The sequence below is a fragment of the Arvicola amphibius genome, chromosome 9 (genome assembly GCF_903992535.2).
Source record: "Arvicola amphibius chromosome 9, mArvAmp1.2, whole genome shotgun sequence".
In the NCBI taxonomy this organism is placed as follows: domain Eukaryota; kingdom Metazoa; phylum Chordata; class Mammalia; order Rodentia; family Cricetidae; genus Arvicola; species Arvicola amphibius.
In genome coordinates, this window is record NC_052055.2 from 16080019 (window position 1) to 16100249 (window position 20231).

Below are 20231 nucleotides of genomic sequence, written 5' to 3' on the forward strand. Positions count from 1 at the left end.
CAATGCAGCAATAGATAAGCAATATTATTATATGTAATATACTATAATATAAATATATATATAATATATAATCCTCAAAATTTGTTTGAAGTCTCATCTGTCCTATTCTAATTTAATTACAAAATATCTCTACCTTAACATTGCTTGAGTTTATTCTTTCTCAGAGCACCAATATATAGTAAAATTGTGGCTAGAATACAGAAGCATAAAGATTGTCACAGACTGTTAATGTCATTGCCCCAGGCCAAACCCTGGACAACATGGTAGTCAAAGAACAGATCAGGAGGAAGATTTCATTGCTTATTTTATTTATACTTAGCCCCTTCAACATTTAGATTTTTTAACTTGTGGTGTAAGAATAGTAAAAGCAGCCAGCCTCTACAGATATCTGTACTGTATTGAATATTTTCTCTTCACCACATTATTAGTCATTATAATGAATCTTAATTTGTGTTGCCAAAATTTCTCTGGTAGATTTTTAGTGAATAATCTTAGAATAAAGAACACACACACACACACACACAACACATACAACTGTTTTAAAAGGCCATGAATTTGAGATAGAGGAAGGCAGGTACATGGAAGGGGTTAGAAAGAGAAAAAGAAAGAGGAGAAATGATATAATTAAATTTTAATTTAAAAATTAAAGAAATTAAAACATATACTTTCTAAGTGATAATAAAAAACATGATTCAAAAAACATATTGTCAAATCAATATCAACAAAATACTCATTAACAAAACAGTTTTCTTTGGAAGAAATTTCAAAATTAATGGAGAGGTTTTCATGTTCCAGGTCAGCATAAAACTAGCCACATTAAGGCAGGAAGAGAATGGAAAAAAAAAACATTTTCCAATCATGTATAGGATACAGGGTTACTTTGCATAACATATAAGAAACTTTTACAACTATGGAACAAACTAAAAAAAATCTTAAATTCAATTAAAATTTGTTTAAAAACTTAAATAGGTATTTTTCCAAAGAGCCATAAATGGCCAAAACACCATGAAAAGGTGGTTGTATTGGTAGATTTTCATTCTTGTGTAAGAATACCTGAAATGCGTTGGAAGGAGGGAAGATTTAGTTTGCCTCCCTTTCAGAGGTGTCCGGTCAAAGTGGCTTGTCCTTGTAACCATGTCCTTGGGCTACTTGGGTATATTTTTGTAGGCAGAGACTGTGTTCCTGGCTGCCACACAGAAACTATATTAATTACAACACTGTTTGGCCAATAACTCTAGCGTATTTTTGAAAATACAATGGAGAGTTGGTACTCTGCATCCTGGAAAGGCCTCTCACCAGATCTCAACCTTGCTGGCACACTGGTCCTGCACTTCCATCCTGAGAAGCAGATTTCTGTTGTTTATGAGCCATCTGGTCAGTGGAACATTATTATAGCTGCCCGAAATGAGGAAGACCCTCAGGTAAAGAACAGGAAATTAGGGAAGGCTCTGCAGTCACTTCAAGAATATGTTGACTCAATCATTTCATAAGCAATCCATTATGCATTAGTGCCATTCATTAATCACCATATTGATGACACACAGCCACCGAAGACTTGGGGACTTGGTTACCTCTTCTGAACACACATGGCTAGAGGGAGGCAGAGTAGATAAAAACAAATGAATTGCCAGTCTTCCTCCAGAAATATTAGCAGAGCACTGGGGACAGAGGACTATTCCAGCCTCTGACTCAGACTTTCTCATGTTAAAATTAATGTCATTATTATATTGATGACACATTTCAGGCACATTTGGGAAGAAAAACAGAAATTGAGAGCAAATCATTGGTTCTTGGATTCAGTTATTAAAATATTTACTGAATGACTCATCTAGTCATTGGGTCAGGTGTTAGAAATGAATTATAGCTTTCAGGGGACAGAAAGTCATTGTCTAGTTTATAGCTTACCACAGTCATATCAGCCTATAATAATCTACATGATTTCATGCGTTTCTCACTCACTTCTATTGAATATTGGGGGGTCATATTATATATATCTTCATAGGATAAGCAGTTTGATTTTGCTATAATAATTTCAAAATGATGATTTCACCTGGTTTTGTTAAGAAAACAGCAACCATGCATTAAAAATAAGATATCTTAAGTAGCAGGCAGGTAGGTCTGCTTGCTGAGACTGTAATGAACAGTGTGGCTCGCTCCTTTGCAAGGTTTCTTCAGGACAAAGTATAATAAATACTTCAGTCCAGTCCAGTCATCTTCCACTATTATCTCAGGCAGGAGGAGAGATTCCATGAAGATGAGGCTGTGGACATTCGGGTTTAATGATATGTAACCGCAAAGCAGAGGTTGGTTATGAAAAATCTATGAAGAACCTGAAAAGCTAGAGGCAATGTGAAGTTTAAAGGTACGTGGAATCATTGTATTTTTAACATGCTGATGGGGTCTTTGGAAGGTCAGTGATTTTTAGAGATGAGAAATTCGACAGCTGTTTTTTCTTGAATCCTCACATCCAGACAGATACTGAACATTGATGCTGTCTCCCGTACCCATTCTACTCTTCCTCCTTGGATATCCATTAATGGCTTATGTAGGCTGACTCCATTCTTTAGCCAACTTGATTAATACAATACTACTTTTCATGGTTATTAGCTTGCTGGCAGCCAAAGAAGGTTGCTTAAAGGAGCACAGTTGGGCATTGGAGAGGAGAATTTCAATAACGGCAAAGACAATCACAGGGTTTTAAAAACAAAGAAACAAGAACATACGAAATTTACTCAAGGACTCTGAGCAAATAATTTTTTAAACAACAGCAAAAATATTGTACTGTTTTTATCTCCCAGAACTGCCTTGGTGGTTAAATTCAATTCTTACATTCAGCAAGCAATTATTGAACGGTGTCTAGCAATGCACAAAGGAATAAACCATCTTCAAAGGAACTTCCTTTAGGTTGAAGGAAGTTTCCTATTGCAAAGATAAACCCATTGATTTTCGAAATAAGAGTTCCTAAGAAATAATCTAATACAATGCATCCATTTTCAAGAGCATCAGCTGAAGCTGGAATAGCTTAAGCAAAGGAAACTAGCAGTAGGTACAGGGAAAGGCACAGGTTGTGACAATCATTTTAATCTTCATACTTTAAAACCCATCTCCACCAAAGTGGCAGTATTAGGAGGAGAAACTGCAGATGGGATGCTGGGAAATTATATATGGAAAGCCCCAGGCATATAACTGATGCTCAGTAAATCTGGTTTTTGTGGTCTCACGCTGCTTTGTCAACAAGGAATTAGCAATTGTCTGGCAAAGTTAGAGGTAAGGATGTCTGCTCTACTTGTAGACCAGAACCTAGCATGGCCATCATCAGAGAGGCTTCATCCAGCAACTGATAGAAGCTAATGCAGAAATCCACAGCCAAATATTAGGCTGAACTCTGGGTATCCTGCTGAAGAGAGGAGGAAGCATTGTAGGAGCCAGAGGGGTCGAGGACACCACATGAAAAAGGCTCACCGAATCAACTAAACAGGCTCACAGATACTGAAGTAAAAATTAGGGAGCCTGTGTGCATCTAAACTAGATCCTTTGTGCTATATGGATAATGGGGTGTAGCCTGTTATTCTTGAGGGACTCCTAACAGTGGGAGTGGGAGTTGTCTTTCTGACAGTTTTGCCTGCTTTGGGCACCCTCATCCTCCTACTGGGCTGCCTCGTCTATTTCTGATATAAGAGTTTGTACCTAATCTCGTTGTAACTTGCTATGCTGTGTTTGGTTGATGTCTCTAGGAGGCCTGCTCTTTTCTGAAAGGAATCAGAGGAAAAATGGATCTAGGGAAGAGGGGAGGTGAGAAGGAGGGAGTGGGAAGAGTAGAGGAAGGAAAAACTGTGGTTGGGATGAAATATATGAAAGAAGAAGAATAAATTAGAAAAAAAGAAGCAAGAATATGGCTAAACAATCCTAAACTATGCTTCTTAATTTTAACATGCTCGTATTAGTGGAATTTCTAGTCTATCAGATCGTAGGCAGAGCCTGAGATCTGGAATTTTAAGGAGGTTTCAGCTGCTACAGCTCCTGCTGCTGACTTGCATCTCCTTTTCCAAGCGGCAGGAATCCTTAAGCTTTTCTGCCTGCTTTAGACAAGTTCCAATCCTAGGGTTGTTTATGAACTGTGAAGCTGTCTCTAGAGTTTTCAGAAGTGGCCAGGCATCACTGGGAGACACGTCTCCTTGGCTGAGTACATACAGCTCTTTGGAGAACGGCTTTGAATGCAAAAGCACATTTTAATGCCCCTTGGGTAGACATATTCTTTGCCTTTAAGGGAATTTCTGATACTATTTCCCAATTTTCCTTGAAATCCTGTGTATTGAGCACCAATAGAAAATCCATTAGTAACAGCACAGTAGCTAATAGAACTGCAGATCAAGTCAAAGGGCTCTAAGCACAGCATGCTGTCAGTGTGTGATTTGTTTTGGACTATTTTTGAAAAGTCTCTTTTTTAGAAATTTTCAAGTTTGAAATTTGATTAGGAGGTGGTCTGTGAAGTCTTTGTATTTTCCCCTTTTTCTCTGCTCCCTTCCATACACTTGTATATACTAATAGTTTAAATATTCCTTGGGCGACACCAGATTGGGGAAATAGGAAGCCACATTGTTTTGGGCTAAGTTTGTGGATTAATACTCTTCACGACTTTGAACACTGTTTGGTCTTCATTGTGAGCCTCCCTGATCTCTCTTGCAGATCTCAGGGAGGTTTGTCTCCATCTGTGGTGATAGCGTGGGTTGCAGCTCCGACTTCTCCACCACTCAGCAACAGACCCACATGGCTGCTCCATCCCCATAAAGCTCTCTCAACAACTCTGTCATTCTCTACACATCCACTTCCCGCATGGTGTGGCCATCCATCCTTTCCATCTTACCTGTAGAATGAGAATCATTAGTGTTCTAGAATTGCAAAGCCGGTGAGAAAATAAAGCAATTCATTTGAATGTGTGGCACATAGAAAACGTTCGGAGAATGCTAACTGCTCTACGCGGTTTTCCTGTGTAACCACGAACAAACTTCACTTTTAATTTCTCTGCAGCACAGCTGAGTGAAACGTGACATGGCAGGCAGCTCAGGGATAATGAGGAGGAATTGAATTCAGAAGAACAACTACTGCTTAGCATGGATACTTTCAGACATAATGGCCTCAAATGTGTCTCTGGGGGTCTCTTTTGAAGCGCTTTTAACCTTACTATAGGACTCTACCAGGAGATTTCTGCCTTACAAGTCAAGTGCCCTTGAACATACATAGATTTCTCTGAGTCTAGACTCAAAGATGAGACTGCCATTCTGGGCTCATTTCCTTCCCTGCTCCCATCCTTCACAGGGGTGCTGATACCAGGCTGTCTGCTGCTTTGAACAAACTTCCTGTTGATCTACTCCCCAGGCTAAAGGACTAGTCACTGGCTTTACATCTCCCAAGAAGTCATGGGTTCCTTTGTGTAGAGGGAATTACTGCTGAACTCCCTCTCAGTCCAAACAGTCTTCAATCTCCCATCAAATCAACTGTTACAGTAATACTAACTAATGTGTTCATTGTGCTCATTACCCCCACAATCTATCAAGTCAAACTGCAAGAATACTATTTTAGTTACTGTTCTATTGCTGCAAAGAAACACCATGACTTGGGCCTTATAGAAGAACAGATTTAATTGAGGGCTTGCTTAAAGTTTCATAGGCTTGTTCCTCCATTGTCATCATGGAGATAGACGTAATGGTCTGGTGGCTTTTGAAACCTCAATGTCCATTCTCAGTGACACAATTTCTCCAACAAAGCCACACTTCCTCCAACAACACCTACCTTCCTAATCCTTCCCAAAAGTATAACTAATTGGTGACTAAGAATTCAAATATGTGAGCCTATAAGGGCCATTTTCATTCAAACCACTGCAAACATATTTCCTATATCACTTCATATTTAATGCTAAATGTTGGAATCTAGCATTTATTAGACAAATTCCAATTAGCTTGAAAAGTTTTCTGAGTCTGTGTCAGTCCTTTTTTGATACAGACTTACTTTGGCTATTTTCTTTGACAATGTTCATGAATCTTTGTATCCTTCTCTTATCCGAACTTGCTCTGTGGGTATTTCCATGTAACTTGAGTAATACTCTGTATTTCAAGATCCTAACCAGTATTCTTCCTCAAGACTTTACATGGTACTGGGGACATTACTCTGTTATAACCTCGTAATAGTGTGATCTTCCCCTCCTGTAAAGACATGGGAGCTACGTGAGAAAGGCTATTTTATGTTAGCAATCACAATGTTCAATGTCTAAAACAGCTCAATAAATAGATGAATGTGTATTATTATTTTTAAATTTTATAAAATATACATTCAGCTACTCTGATCCTGATACAGGTAAAAAAATAAATAAATAAGGCAACTATTAGTGAGATCCTCACTTCATTTGTAAGATGAGGCAGTTAGGAGAGAGAGAGTCACATGAATGACCTATAACCCCTGTCAGATAAAGAAAGGGGAAAATAAGTGTTGACTTTGTGCTTTGAATCTTAATGTCAATGTCTATTTTGACACATTGTCTTTCTTCCCTTTGACAGAAACTAAAGGACAAACTCTCATGAAAGATAAAACATGGAGAAAGGACAAGTTAGGGAAATGACATCTACAGAGCTCCTTAGATGTTCAAGTAAAGGGGTTTGGGTGTGATTGTGCCCTGGGTATATTGCCAACTGACAAAAGAGAAGAATAAACCAGGTTTGTGGGAATGGAGGCATTCAGGGAGAACCTCCACAAAACGGGTTGTTATGAAAACCAAGATTATACTCAACATCTAGTACCAAGCATCACCTCTCAGAATGCCATTCCTTTCAGCAGCCCTGTGGGATGATGTAAGTGCCAGCACATAATCTTCTAGAAAGTTTCAAAGTGTTAAGAGTTCTCTTCAAAGCTTAAAGCAAAACAAACACAAAGTCCCATGGAGCTGAGAAAAGCCCTGAAGAGAGGGAGGGAAGTAGAAATAGTCATTGGGAAGGAGGAGAGCACAAGGTACCTTGGTTCAGGCCCCATGGGCAATGTCACCTCACCCATTTGCAAATCCTGTGGGTACAGCGAGCTTAGCTAAAGCAGGACACAAAGGAGATGTCAGGGCAGGAGGGCTCAGAGCTATTTCAGAAACAAGGACAACAGCCAGGAGACCTTGAGTTGCATCATGGAAGCTGTCTAAACTTTAATGCCTTCGTGCCAAATGTGGTTTCCAGAAAAAGGATCTTGCCTCCTATTTGGAAGCTGTTTGCTGCAAGTCATTTTGTAGCTTTGTACAGGGGGAACTTTTTCATTTGTGAAAAGCTTATTATTTTGCTCAATTATGGGCTCGGAGTGGATGGAAGAGAGCAGTGGAAAAGGCATGAGCTTTGGAGCCAGAGAATCCTGGGTCTGAGCATGGCACTGCCATCCACAAGCTGGAGGTTAAAATACACAGACACACACACAGACAGAGAGACAGTGACACAGGTCATCCTTAAATTCCCCAAGAATGCCCCCTTTATTGTGTTCAGGGGCAGATTATATAGAGATAGCCACGCCCCAGCCAAACCCACCAGAAATCGCGCTGCCATCAGGAACTCCTGAAGATCTCATGCTCAGAACAGCTGTAGGCACTCAGATCAGGGGATTACAAGAAATATTTTTGTTTATTTATTTTTATTATGTATACAACATTCTGCCTCAAAGTATGCCCGCACACCAGAGGAGGGCGCCAGATCTTAGTACAGATGGTTGTGAGCCACCATGTGGTTGCTGGGAATTGAACTCAGGACCTCTGGAAGAGCAGCCAGTGTTCTTAACTTCTGAGCCATCTCTACAGCCCCCGTGTCTGTGCTTTGTGCGCTTTTACCCAGTTACTGAGCTTCGGGCAAGGGGCAGGAGGTTAAAATACACAAAGACATACAGACAGAGACACGGGTCATCCTTGAATTCCCCAAGAATGCCCCTTTATTGTGTTCAGGGGCAGATTATATAGAGATAGCCACGCCCCAGCCAAACCTACCAGAAACCACTCTCCTGCCATCAGGAACTCCTGAAGATCTCATGCTCAGAGCAGCTATATGCACTCAGATCAGGGGATTACAAGAAATTCAGGATATGGGGTCTCACTGCTCCCAACATGTACATATTCTATGTTTTCTCTAGTAGTGCATTATACTGTGGCTTTTTCAGAAGACCTTTAGTACTAGTTATCTCAAAATCCCTCATATTCCTTCTTCTTTGTTATGCTTCTATACCAATTTAGTTTTCAGCTTCATGTTTGAACTTACTTTTTATCATGTTAAATTTTGGGAAAATATGTTACCTCTGAATTTTTAGAAGTATTTCATTTTATTTTCTCAGAAAAAATAAGGCTTGGAATGTAGCAGGACTAGATTACTTGCCTGGCATGTGTGAGATCCTGGGTTTCCTTTTAAGTATTGCTGGAGTACTACACACACGTACACACGTACACACACACACACACACACACACAGAGAGAGAGAGAGAGAGAGAGAGAGAGAGAGAGAGAGAGAGAGAGAGAGAGAGAGAGAGAGAGAGAGAGAGAGAGAGAGAGAGAGAGAGAGAGAGTCAGGTAAAATCTTCAGTGGAAAATACTTTGTACATTAGAAAGAAGCACAAATGCAAGTTATGGTGACTTTTGTAATCCCTGTGAAGTAGAGATATTCTGTATGCTGGACCCATCAACCAAATTCTGTCAATACTGGTTTTCATAATCTAGAGTAACCTTCAGGCCAATAAGAGCCACTTTCCACCACTAGATGGAAGGATCTTGTGTAACTTCCCTAAGTAATTGGCTGTTTGACCCGTGTTTCTTGTAATTCCCATTGGTACCCATGGCTACTCAAAATGAGCAGCAAAGATGTTTAAGGAGTAACCCTGACCCTTTGTCTAGAGTCGCCTTCTCAAGTTGTCACAGGACAAATATTTGTAGTTACTAGTTTGGGATCCTCTGGAATGTACTTTGGATACATACTCTAAGAAGAGTATGTAATTACTTCTCTAATGAGAGTCCATGCAATAATCTCCGTCTTGCTGAAAGACCTGGTTAGGATGGAGAAGTATAGTTCACATGTGACATGACTGTCAAGCGCAGGCACGTAGTCATACCTCACCATCTTTCTGTGCTTTCTCCTGTGGAATCATTTCCTTCCCTTACTTTCCCTTCATTTCTCTATCTATCCACCTATAGCATCGTATGCATCAGCTTCCTCAAACATAAGTCATTAACTTTGTTGGAAGTATTCAGAATATGAACAGTTGGTACCTGTTTGGTCCTGATCTGAGCTTTTCCCTTCGTACATATTTTAATTACCTGAAGAGCCTAAAAATACATTTGTGGGCCAACTGAGCCATTATCTTTGTGGCAGGTGGATCCTACACTTGATTTCTTTTAAAGCATCAAATGATTCTATTATGCATTCATGCCGAATATATTTGGGAGGAAAAGAAGAAAACTACCCTAAAAATAAAATAAATGTGATATCTGGCTCAAAGGGCTGCAATTTTGTGGCTTGGCTATGCTTTGTGTTCTATTCATCAAATAGCAAGCGTGTTCTGAGAACCACAGAAATAAAAGAGTTGGTTATGTCTAGGTGCCTTTGAAGACAGGATGAATGGCCACAAAGACTTTTAGAGCTCATACTTGTTGAAACATACTCTGAGACATGTGTGGTGCTGAACACTCTCATGCTCTATAACTTAACCAATGAGGAAACAGAAGAATCAGGTGATCACTTGCCCCAGTGTAAGAGCTAGCTAGTACTCACATATGAAACTGGGATAATTGAGAAAGAAGACTCCCTCTTTTAATCATTGTGGTGCATCCTACTCTCTAAAATAACAGATAATATTATAAAAATATATTAAAGCAATGCACCGATTGAGATATATGACTCTCAATCTTGGCTGCATAAAAGAATCATTGAGAGAAGTTTTTTGAAAAATATAATTTGCTCAGGTTAAATATTTCAGCTCAATTTAATTCACATCTTAAGAATAGAATCAGCCATTTACAAACTACTTCAGATGCTTGTACTATATAATTAAGATAAATGGGAAATAACTAAATAAGAGGACACAAGACAATTCAGATGAAAGTCATTGGGAAAAGCATCATCAGTAAAATGTTGGGTAGTTGTTAGTAATGTGTGGTAACTCACAAGAATTTGACCTGCAGTAGCAGAACAGTACCCAGTTTAAATCCAAGATGACAGCCTCCTAGTTTCTTGGACTCCTCATATGTTGCCTTATTGTGGCGAAAATAAAATAACATTGCAGACGGAGTAAGACTGTTAGATTGTCACAGCTTCTCTAAATCACCCAAGGAGAGTGCCATGGGTCCTTACTCCTGAAAAGAGGAGGCATAAATAGGAGAATCAGAGACATGGGAGCATGAGGAGGACGTGGGCTATTGTTCTACACTTTGAAGATGGAGAGTGATGATGGTGGACAAGAAGAAGGTCAGGAACTATGTGTCCTCCCAGAGCATCTCCAGTAGACACTACCTTGCCAACATCTTTATCATAACACAATGATGCCCACTTGGTGATTCTGATCTTTAGTACTTTGAGAAAACTGGCTACCTTGTCTAAGCCATCATCCTTATTTATTTCAGCAGAAGATTAATACAGTGTCTTCCCAGAAATAATTTACAAAAGGCATGGTAAGAAGGAAAACAAACAGGCAAAGATTAGATTTTCTGGTGATGTACATAATACAATAATTTAGAGAAGGACATATGGTCTTTGCCTGTCAGGACAAGAGAAGGGGCCATAATACTAGAGGCAAATAGGTTATAATTAATAAGAATAAACCAAACTATATTGGGTTTTTCTGTATACTGCCTTACCTATCTGCCTTTGTAATATATGTCATATTCTTGTCTTAAGACCCTTTGAAACTGTAGTAGTGGTTCCTCTGGATTCCTTGAATATAAGGCAAGGAAGTATGATGTCATGGAGGACCTTAATATAAAGAAAAAGGATTCATATACTATATGCTTGGGAGAACAAATCTGTGATAATTACCAGAATGTTTTCAAATGTTCAGTCCCATAGTTGTGTACATGAAGAACTAAAGGTGCCAAATCCAGAGACAGGGAGACAGACAGACAGACAGGATATTGGACCAAGCGATTCCTGAGGCTAGAACCTGACTTGGCAGTGACCATGGGAATGAAGAGAGGATAGAATACAGGAAGCTTTAAGAACAAAATCACAGCTAATCCTGGGCTTTAGTGTCTGACACAATGAGAGAAAAGGTACTTAGCTGTACCTCCAACTGGATAGTAGGGATTTTAGGGATATTAGGAAGGGGAACAATTTTGAGGGGTATACTTAGGTTAAATGGTTTGATGTAATAGAGAATTTATCTATGGACAAAACTCAAGTTTCCTTTCAACAATGGAGCAAAAAGACATTAAATTCTATTCTTGTTTGTAGAATGACTTGATAGTAGAATGACTTGACATTTGGGGCCATCATGATGGAATAAAATATCAAGTATTTGGATTTGGGAACAGGAGTTAGAGCCTAGGTATAGCATGTGCTATTTTCTACAACTGAGTTATCTCCTGAGCTTCCTTTTCATTTTCCATTTTGAGACACAGATTCACCAAGTTTCTCAGGCTGAACTTGAGTTCATTTTGTAGTCCAGGCTGGCCTTAAAGTTTCAGTCTTCCCACCTCAAGCTCCAGAGTTGTTAGGATTCCAGGTGAGTGCCACTAGGTCTGGCTATTATCAGGTGTTACAAAGACAGAATTCTTACTTGCTGTGAAGTAGTAGGGATATAACTTACACTGTTTGGACTGTAACTCAGTCTCCTAAAATGGGAGCGCCAGTGGTATCAATACCCATTTTGTAAAGCTGTGGAGATGAACATAGAGAAGAAAGTGTGGTGCCCAAGAGATGCTTTATAAATGCTGCTTTCCACTGCCCTTAAATTACTTCCTGTTGGGGGCTGGGCGGTGTGGTACACGCTTTAATCCCAGCACTCAGGAAGCAAAGGCAGGCCAATTTCTGTGAGTTCGAGGCCAGCCTAGTCTACAAGCACTAGTTCCAGGACAGGTAGGGCTATTACACAAAAAAACTCTGTCTCAAAATAAATAAATAATGAATGACTTCCTGTTGGAATCTTTGTTTTAGATTTATCAAAGTCAGTGTAAGTGATGCTGTGTCATTGAGCACTCAAGGAATTCTCTTCAGGATGCACTTGTTCACTCAAATGTCACTAATTAGACAGCTTTGACTTGAGGAAACTTTCTACACCGGAAATATTCACCCCTTTTGCTGTACATGAAAAGAGGCAACCCCCGTGTTGTGCCCGATACTACTTGGTGCTGTATTTACTACACACTCCCCAAACTGTACTTCTCAGGCACTTAGAAGTATCCTTTGGCATTCTGAGTAGCTAGTATCTTGGTTACATAAGCTTCTGCAACTTTTCCAGGGAGACAACGCAAGTCTGGAGCCCAGGAAGCAAACCACACCTGTAGATACTTCCTTGTATCCCCTGCCTTCTCTCCTGTGGTGCCTTGCTTTCCTTTATGGGGACAAGCTTGCAACTTGGAACCAAGTTAGCAAGCAGAATGTCCCTTAATCATGCCCTCAAATTTCTCCCATGAGGTAGCCAGTTACCTTCTCTCCATGCATTCATCTCTTGAAATGGAAAAAAAAATTATAAGCATGGTTTACTCTATAAAATACAGTGATACAAACTCACAGAGATCGCCGTACTACTGAGTTTCTGTGGTTTTGTCTCTCTGTCATACAGATGTGCACACTAAGCTCCAAAGCAAGTGACCCAAGGATGTAATTATTCAGGAGAAAAACTGCTGTGTCTCCTTCCAAGCCAGTTCCTTCTACTTATTTTTCTTGTATGCTCAGGTCTTGCTAGACTTTATTTTTGAGACACTTTATTATGACATTCCCTATTTTTAAAATGTGGCTTCGTCAATAGAGTTTATTTATAAATTCTTTGGAAATAATATAGTGCCAGCCACACCCAAAGTGGAAGTCTAGTGGTCTTAAATTTTGTTTTATTCCCATTACCATCTTCAATGGTTTGGGTTTTACAGAAATTTATTTATTCTGGAAGCAGTGACAAGGCTTGTTTCTTTTACTATCTCCCCTTAGTAGTAAACAAATCCCATTTCTTCTCCATGATGTAAGAGCTTACGGAAAAATGCTTCTGTACACCATCCGAGGTGACATATTCTCCTGCTTGGAGAGGAAAATTTCATCCTGAACTCCCTCAATACCCCATAAACAACAGTTTGAGTTTTCTGCTTAAAGTTGTTACTGCTGGTCTCGTGGATGGCGGACTTTTGATTCTCAGATTTGTGGTGTCCGATTTCCCTAGCTTAAATCCAAAGGCAAAATTAAGAGTGATCCTTGATCTATTACACGGTGCCTGAGCTATTTGGAGGTGTGAGGCCAGGTGCACTTTGTGTCCTGACCAATCAGTGGATAATACTAGAGAGTCCAATGAACGGAGGTGAATGTCACAGCCGCCTGCTGCTGAAGCTGTTAGGATCTAATAAAGTGACCATGACAGAACAAATGAGTAGTGGAGGCCAGGAGAGTATGGTAATTGGAACATTGGGATTCAGAGAGTTGATATCTGTGATTGTCTTAAGTGTCGGGCTATGCCCCTTGTTAGGGCTCAATAAATGACATTTCCTGTGAGTACCAAGGTCAGCGTAGAAGCCATAGCAGATAAGTAGAAGATGAGCAGGTGATGTCCAGGGGTTCAGCTTTACGTAACGTTGCTTTCCTGAAACGTAAATAGGCCCAGAGTTAAGAAGCAGGAGGGGTTAGGAAGTGACCGTGACTAGTCAGACGTTCAAGTGTGAGTTGATGCGTGTACCCGGAAAAGGGTTACTTTTTATTCCTATCTTTGTTTGCAGGTGCCCAGGGTTAAGAAGAGTCTTAAAATCTTAAATGATTGAAGATAAAGAAGAAAGCTGTTTTCTTATGTTGGCTTATGTGAATACAGCACCTCGCTATCTGATCAGTGTAGTTAAAATCAGCTGGGAGGAGTTCTGGGTATGTGGATTTTTATCAAACACCCCGAGTTATTCTTAGGAGCTACTGAGATTCTTATGAGGTGCATGCATGTGACCAGAGCAATCTGGAGAACCTTACTACCTTAATATCTGCTCTGAAATTCCTAAAGGGTGGCTGTTTCTACAAGTACAACAATTGTTTTGGCCCAGGCTGCTTCAGAATAAGAGCTCTTAAGACTTGCAGTTGGCGAGAGTGTGCATGTGTTTGTAGAGGAAGGAGACTTGAAAGTAATGCTCTCTGATAAAAATTCATAGTTCTATCATAATTCCATAGAATGGATGAACCAAAGGAGGAGGGATGGGCAGATGACCTCGTATTATCTCTTGAAGACCTGCAATTCTATGAGAAAGATGCAGATTTTATACGTTATCCTCCCACCCGCTTTTTAAACTTTCATTTTTCAGGAGCCTGTGAAACATGAGAAACCAAAGTGGCAGTAGAATTATCACATTGGTAGCCATATCTGTTTTAGTTAACAACAATTTTGTGGAAATATGGCTTAAGCCTTTGTGTCTCAGAAGATGAGCTAGATTTCCCTGTGGGAAAAGACTCATAAAAGCCCAGGAAATGGAAGATTTATTTTGTATTAAATACTTGGAAAAAGAGAGAAGCCTCAATCCATTAGTCATAACCAAATGCCTAGGGATGGTGTCCCTCCTCTTAGACTCCTCCATAAAGATGACTTGTCCTTTAACCTGACACACATCCCCATTCTGTTCTGGGCTCCCACATTTTGTCCGAGTTGTCTACATCATCTCTTCCAATTTGTCCTATTTTTCCTATGCCAGAAAACGCTTTCCAAAATGCTCTTTTGCAGATAATCTACGTGAGTCTTAAGATCACAGTGGCTCTCACTATGGTTACAATAAATGTTCCCAGCGGTTCCTGCTCCAGTGTTAACGTTACACAGGGGATATGACTTCCCAAATCAAGACAGGCAGCTTCTCAAGTGCAAACATCATTGACTTGTTTTCAAAACCATCTATTTACTCTGCATGGCAGTCTTGATTCTTATTTAGAAATGAGAGAAACTGGCTGGAATGAGAAGAAAAAAAAAATCTAATGATTGAGAAAAGAGAACATTGAAGAAGCCAGCTCTTCATTCTCATCAGGATTCAGTGTCGAGCTGTGCCTGTCTTTTCTATTTCTTTGTAGCCTTGTTTTACACGAACTGTTTTGTGGGTTCACTGAACAAAGAAAGTTCACTGTAAGCCATCCCAAGTGTTTAGATCCCAAGGAAAGTTTCAGATCTCTCGAATGAGGGATGTGGAAGGTTTGAGGGTTATCAGACCCAGTCGGAATCAGTGCTGTGAGTAACACTAGGAAAAAGAGTTCACTGGGGAAAAATGATTCTGGATTATCAAAACAAATGGATTTAGCTGTTATAATGCAGTGTTTTAGCAAGCAGTGCCTACAAACTTATTTTATGACACCTATTAAATTCGTTTAGAAGCCACATGGGCCCAGGTAATGTGTCCTAGCATGCCTTGTGCTTTCGGCTTTAGAACTTTTCCTGTGCAGTTTCACATGCCACTTATAACTCTGCCTATGGTTTCCTACCAGAACCTCTTTGGGGTTGCCCGGAGGTTCAGACATGGCACTTGATGCCTTTTCTGAGTTTCTTCATCTCAAAGGCGCTTGTACTTGTTGTCTGGTTCTAGCAATTACCCTTTTAGTTGTATCTGCCGGTTCCTCAGACACTGAACTATTTTCAGGAAAGGTGCATTGAAGCTTGGCTTCATAGAGTATTGCTGATGATTATTATGATGGTAAAATATCTGTTGTCTCTAGTTTGGGGGACAGGGTGCAGAAAGCCAAGCAAGAAAGACATCGAGAATTAGGGCATAATGGTAGTCAATATATGCAATCATAAGTATATTGATTAGACACAGAGCTGGCCCTGTGTTACAGGAAGAGAATAATAGAGCCTCATCTCTTAGATTAAATTCAGCTCAAGAAACAGCTTCAAATAAATTAAATATGTATTAGAAAGATGCTTCCAGGGCTCCCAGGCTTCCAGGGCCAGAGATCTCTGTATTCGTAGCCAAGAGTTACAACATTTCTCGGTTCTCTGAGCTCTCATTTTCCTTCACCCTCATCTCCACTCTCACAGATAAACAGCTGTGTTTGACAGTGACCCTTTCCCAATGTCAGACTAAATCAATGGACCATTGCCAGGTGTGTCGGCTCATGGGGATAACCACAGCCCTTGGAGGCAGAGGCAGGATGGTTGGTGATAGTCTGAGGACAGCCAGATCTGCGTAGCGAGATACTGTTGCAAAGATAGCGGCAGAGACAGGAATAGAGGCAGGAGCACAGGTATAGAAAGCAAACGGTGACAGACTTGAATGGTTTCAAGGCAGTGATGGTTTGTAGCAGTGTCTTTTCTTAGCGCTGAGTAGGAAGTGCATCCTCTTGAGTGCTCCACTTTGTCACTGAGAACTTTTGTAGTATAGCAAAAAAAAATTTAAGATAGCATATAAATATGACTTATCATAGGTAGAAGAGAGAATAGGTTATGTTAATAGGTTTTGCTGACACGTATGGAATAAAGACTTCAAAATTTGTTTCTTTATATTAACATTATAGTCCATAATATCACACCATCAAGAATACTTTGTAGTGTATCTATGTTCCTACCTTGGGCAAGAGAAGATAACAGATCTAGATTCGTAGGGATGCTTTTTAACTCCAATTCTTTCTTCTATATCAAAATTTAAATTAAAAAAAAAAAAAACCCTGACAATACGTTTTGGCTTCCACTGTGGTAGATACAGAACAGGAAGATGTAGACAGAGGATTCAAGTTCAAATTCATGAAAAAACAAAATCCACTGGAGACCTGAGATTATAAAGCAAATAAGTGGTCCCAAATCTGAGATGAGACAGTGATCTTAGGGATAGAAGACATCCAAATACAAGACTCCTTGCATCACAGGTGACTGGATCTTAGGAGGCACGATTCAGCTGGATGAAAAACTGAAGGCAGCCAGGATAGGCTAGTGGGTCCTTGTAGAAATCTTTGAAGGCTACAAAAATAATGGAGGCTTCCTCTGGCAGGTTCTGCTTCCATAAACTCCTCTGGGTACTCACAGAAGGTCCTCAGAGAACTCAGAGAGCCGTACCATCTTAGAAGAAAAGAGGAGGAACCGTAGCCCTAAGTGGAGAAGAAAATACCTACTTAGAAAAACAAAACTGTTAAGCCATCAGGGAAACGGGCAACAACTGCAGGCTTTTCTGATTTCAGTAATCACTCATCAAAGCTGAGAGCAGACAACAAGGCAGAGGCAAAAAAAAAAAAAAAAAAAAAAAAGCTTTCTGGGAAGAGAGACAGGATTCAGTGCTGAGCCCAGAGCTGTAAGAACTAAAAAGCCCACACACACACCTAAGACAGAACCTTAATGAGAACATCAGAGGCTCTACAAACCTCCTGCTCTCCCAGTGAGGCCAAGAAGCTCTGCATAACTAGCAGCAAAAGCAAGAAAGAGCTGAGTGTAGGGTTGCTCTGGGAAGCCTTTTGGAGACGCAGCTCCAGGAAGAGGCAGAAACTCAGAGAAAGACATCGCTCTTCAGTACAGTCGGCCACCACCCACGAAACACCATTGACAAGGAGGCCATCTGTGCTACTGAGTGTAACTGTAGCAACAAGGAAAAAAATCACCTAGTAGGTCATGTGATTAAGTAGGTTAATGCAAAGTCCTCCATCCAAGTTCCTGCAAGAGGGTAGAAATGAAAGCTAAGTGCCAGGTCTACAAAGCAGCCACGTTCCTGCTCACTTACTGTCCCAGCCAGCGTAGCTTTTAACAAAGCCTTGAAGAATGTGAAAAGGCAGGAAAAGAAGGGAAAACAGTAAACACCAACAAACCCTACCACATTCCCGGGCAACAGAGTTGCCACTGAAAATAGTTTCCAGATTTACTAAAAGGCGACAATCAAGACTTACTAAATGATGACAATCATTATTAGGCGATGGTACCAGGGAAAGGTTAGAGTCAGCAAACTAATGGAGCTAGTGGTGGATGCCTGCAGTCCCAGACTCTGGAGGCACAGACAGGGGAATCGGAAGTTTAAGACCAGACTTGGCTACAAAACAAGTTCAAGGCCATCCTGGGCTATTAAAAAAAAAAAACAAAAAAACAACAACAAAAAACTTATCTCAGGAAGCAAATGGGCCAGCAATATATGACTCAGCCTGTGAAAGTGTTTGGAGCACAAAGCTGATTCATGACCGAAACCTGCTCTAAGCCAGATTTGTTGGCATACACACACTGTTTCAGCGTTTTGTAAAGTAAGATGGGAGGTAGAAACAACCAACCAATCAAAAATGTCAAAACAAAAGAGATGCAAATTAATGGACTAAACCAGAGACTCCGAGCCAGGAGCATAGATATATTATCAGTTAAATATTTTAGAAACAGGCTAATGCAACTCAGTGGGCAAATGCTAGCCTTCACAAAGCATGCTGCAGGAGCAAGTCAAATTCAGGTCACATTCTACAAGATGATAAATTTGAAGAATAAAACTGTAAATGAAAACAGAAGAAACACTGTTAAATTTGGATCTGATGTGGTATTTGGATATAAAATATTCACAACTGCATGGTCATAGACATGCACACACACACAGAGAGAGAGAGAGAGAGAGAGAGAGAGAAAGAGAGAGAGAGGGAGAGAGAGAGAGAGAGAGAGAAAGAGAGAGAGAGAGAGAGAGAGAGAGAGAGAGAAAGAGAGAGAGAGGGGGTGGGAACCAGGAGGATTGCTACAAGTTCAAAGCCAGTGTGGCCTGTGTAGTGAGTTCCAAGAATACATACTAAGACCTCATTCCAAAAAAAAAAAAAAAAAAAAAAAAGAAGACACTTTTTAATAACAGCTCAAACTTTTGCTTTTGTAAACTCAGAACAAGAATATTAAAGCTAGGGCTGGAGAGATGGCTCAGAGGTTAAGAGCATTGCCTGTTCTTCCAAAGGTCCTGAGTTCAATTCCCAGCAACCACATGGTGGCTCACAACCATCTGTAATGGGGTATGGTGCCCTCTTCTGGCCTGCAGGCATATACACAGACAGAATATTGTATACATAATAAATAAATAAATATTAAAAAAAGAATATTAAAGCTAAGATGCAGACTAAGAAATGATACTTGTAAGCTGCATAAAAGCCAGAAGGTTTATACCAAGAATATATAAAGATCTCTTAAGTGACATCTGGAAAATATACAATATAATTAAAAATGGGTGAAATATTTGAACAAAAACATGGCTGTAGAAGGGTATAAATGGCAGTAATACATGGAAAGAGTGTTGCAAGGAGCGACTTGTTTGTCCTGGATGCCCAGAACCCAAATAACCACACAGAAACTATATTAATTAAAACACTGCTTGGTCCATTAGCTCTAGCTTCTTATTGGCTAACTCTTATATTATTTTAACCCATTTCTATTAATCTGTATATTGCCACATGGCAGTGGATTACCAGCAAAGATTTGGCATGTGTGACTCTGGCGGCTCCATGGTGTCTCTCTCATTCCTCCTTCTTCCTCCCAGCATTCCATTTAGTTTTCCCCGCCTACCTAAGTACTGCCCTATCAACGGGCCCAAAGCAGTTTCTTTATTCATTAATGGTCATCACAGCATACAGAGGTAAATCCCACATCAAAAGATGGTTAGGGAGAGGGCTTAGTGGTTAACAGTGCTAGCTGCTCTTCCAAAGGACCCAAGTTTAGCTCTTAGCACCCACATCAGGCAGTTCACAACCTTCCATAACTAATTCCAGTGGCTATGATGCCTCTGGCTTCCACAGGCAGCTGAACTCACCTGCACAGACACACACAGAACATATACAGATGCGTATGTGTGTATGTATGTATGTACACATGTAATATATACATGTATATGCTTACATGGATTAATATGCATGTATGTATTTACTAACTATTCCCATTGAGAAAGGCCTAGAATTGTGTGAGTCTTCAATCCTATGAGTCTGTATGCTTACACAGCTCCATTCTTCTGGTCTTCTATGAAGGGAGCAATGAAAGGATGGGATTTGTGTTGGTGTCACATTCTAAGTAATAGGGAATGAGAGAAAGGAGGGGTAGGTGGACCCGACTCACAACGTCACTTCTTGGAGAATGACATTGATGAATGAGTGAGAGCATCTTTTGAGTTT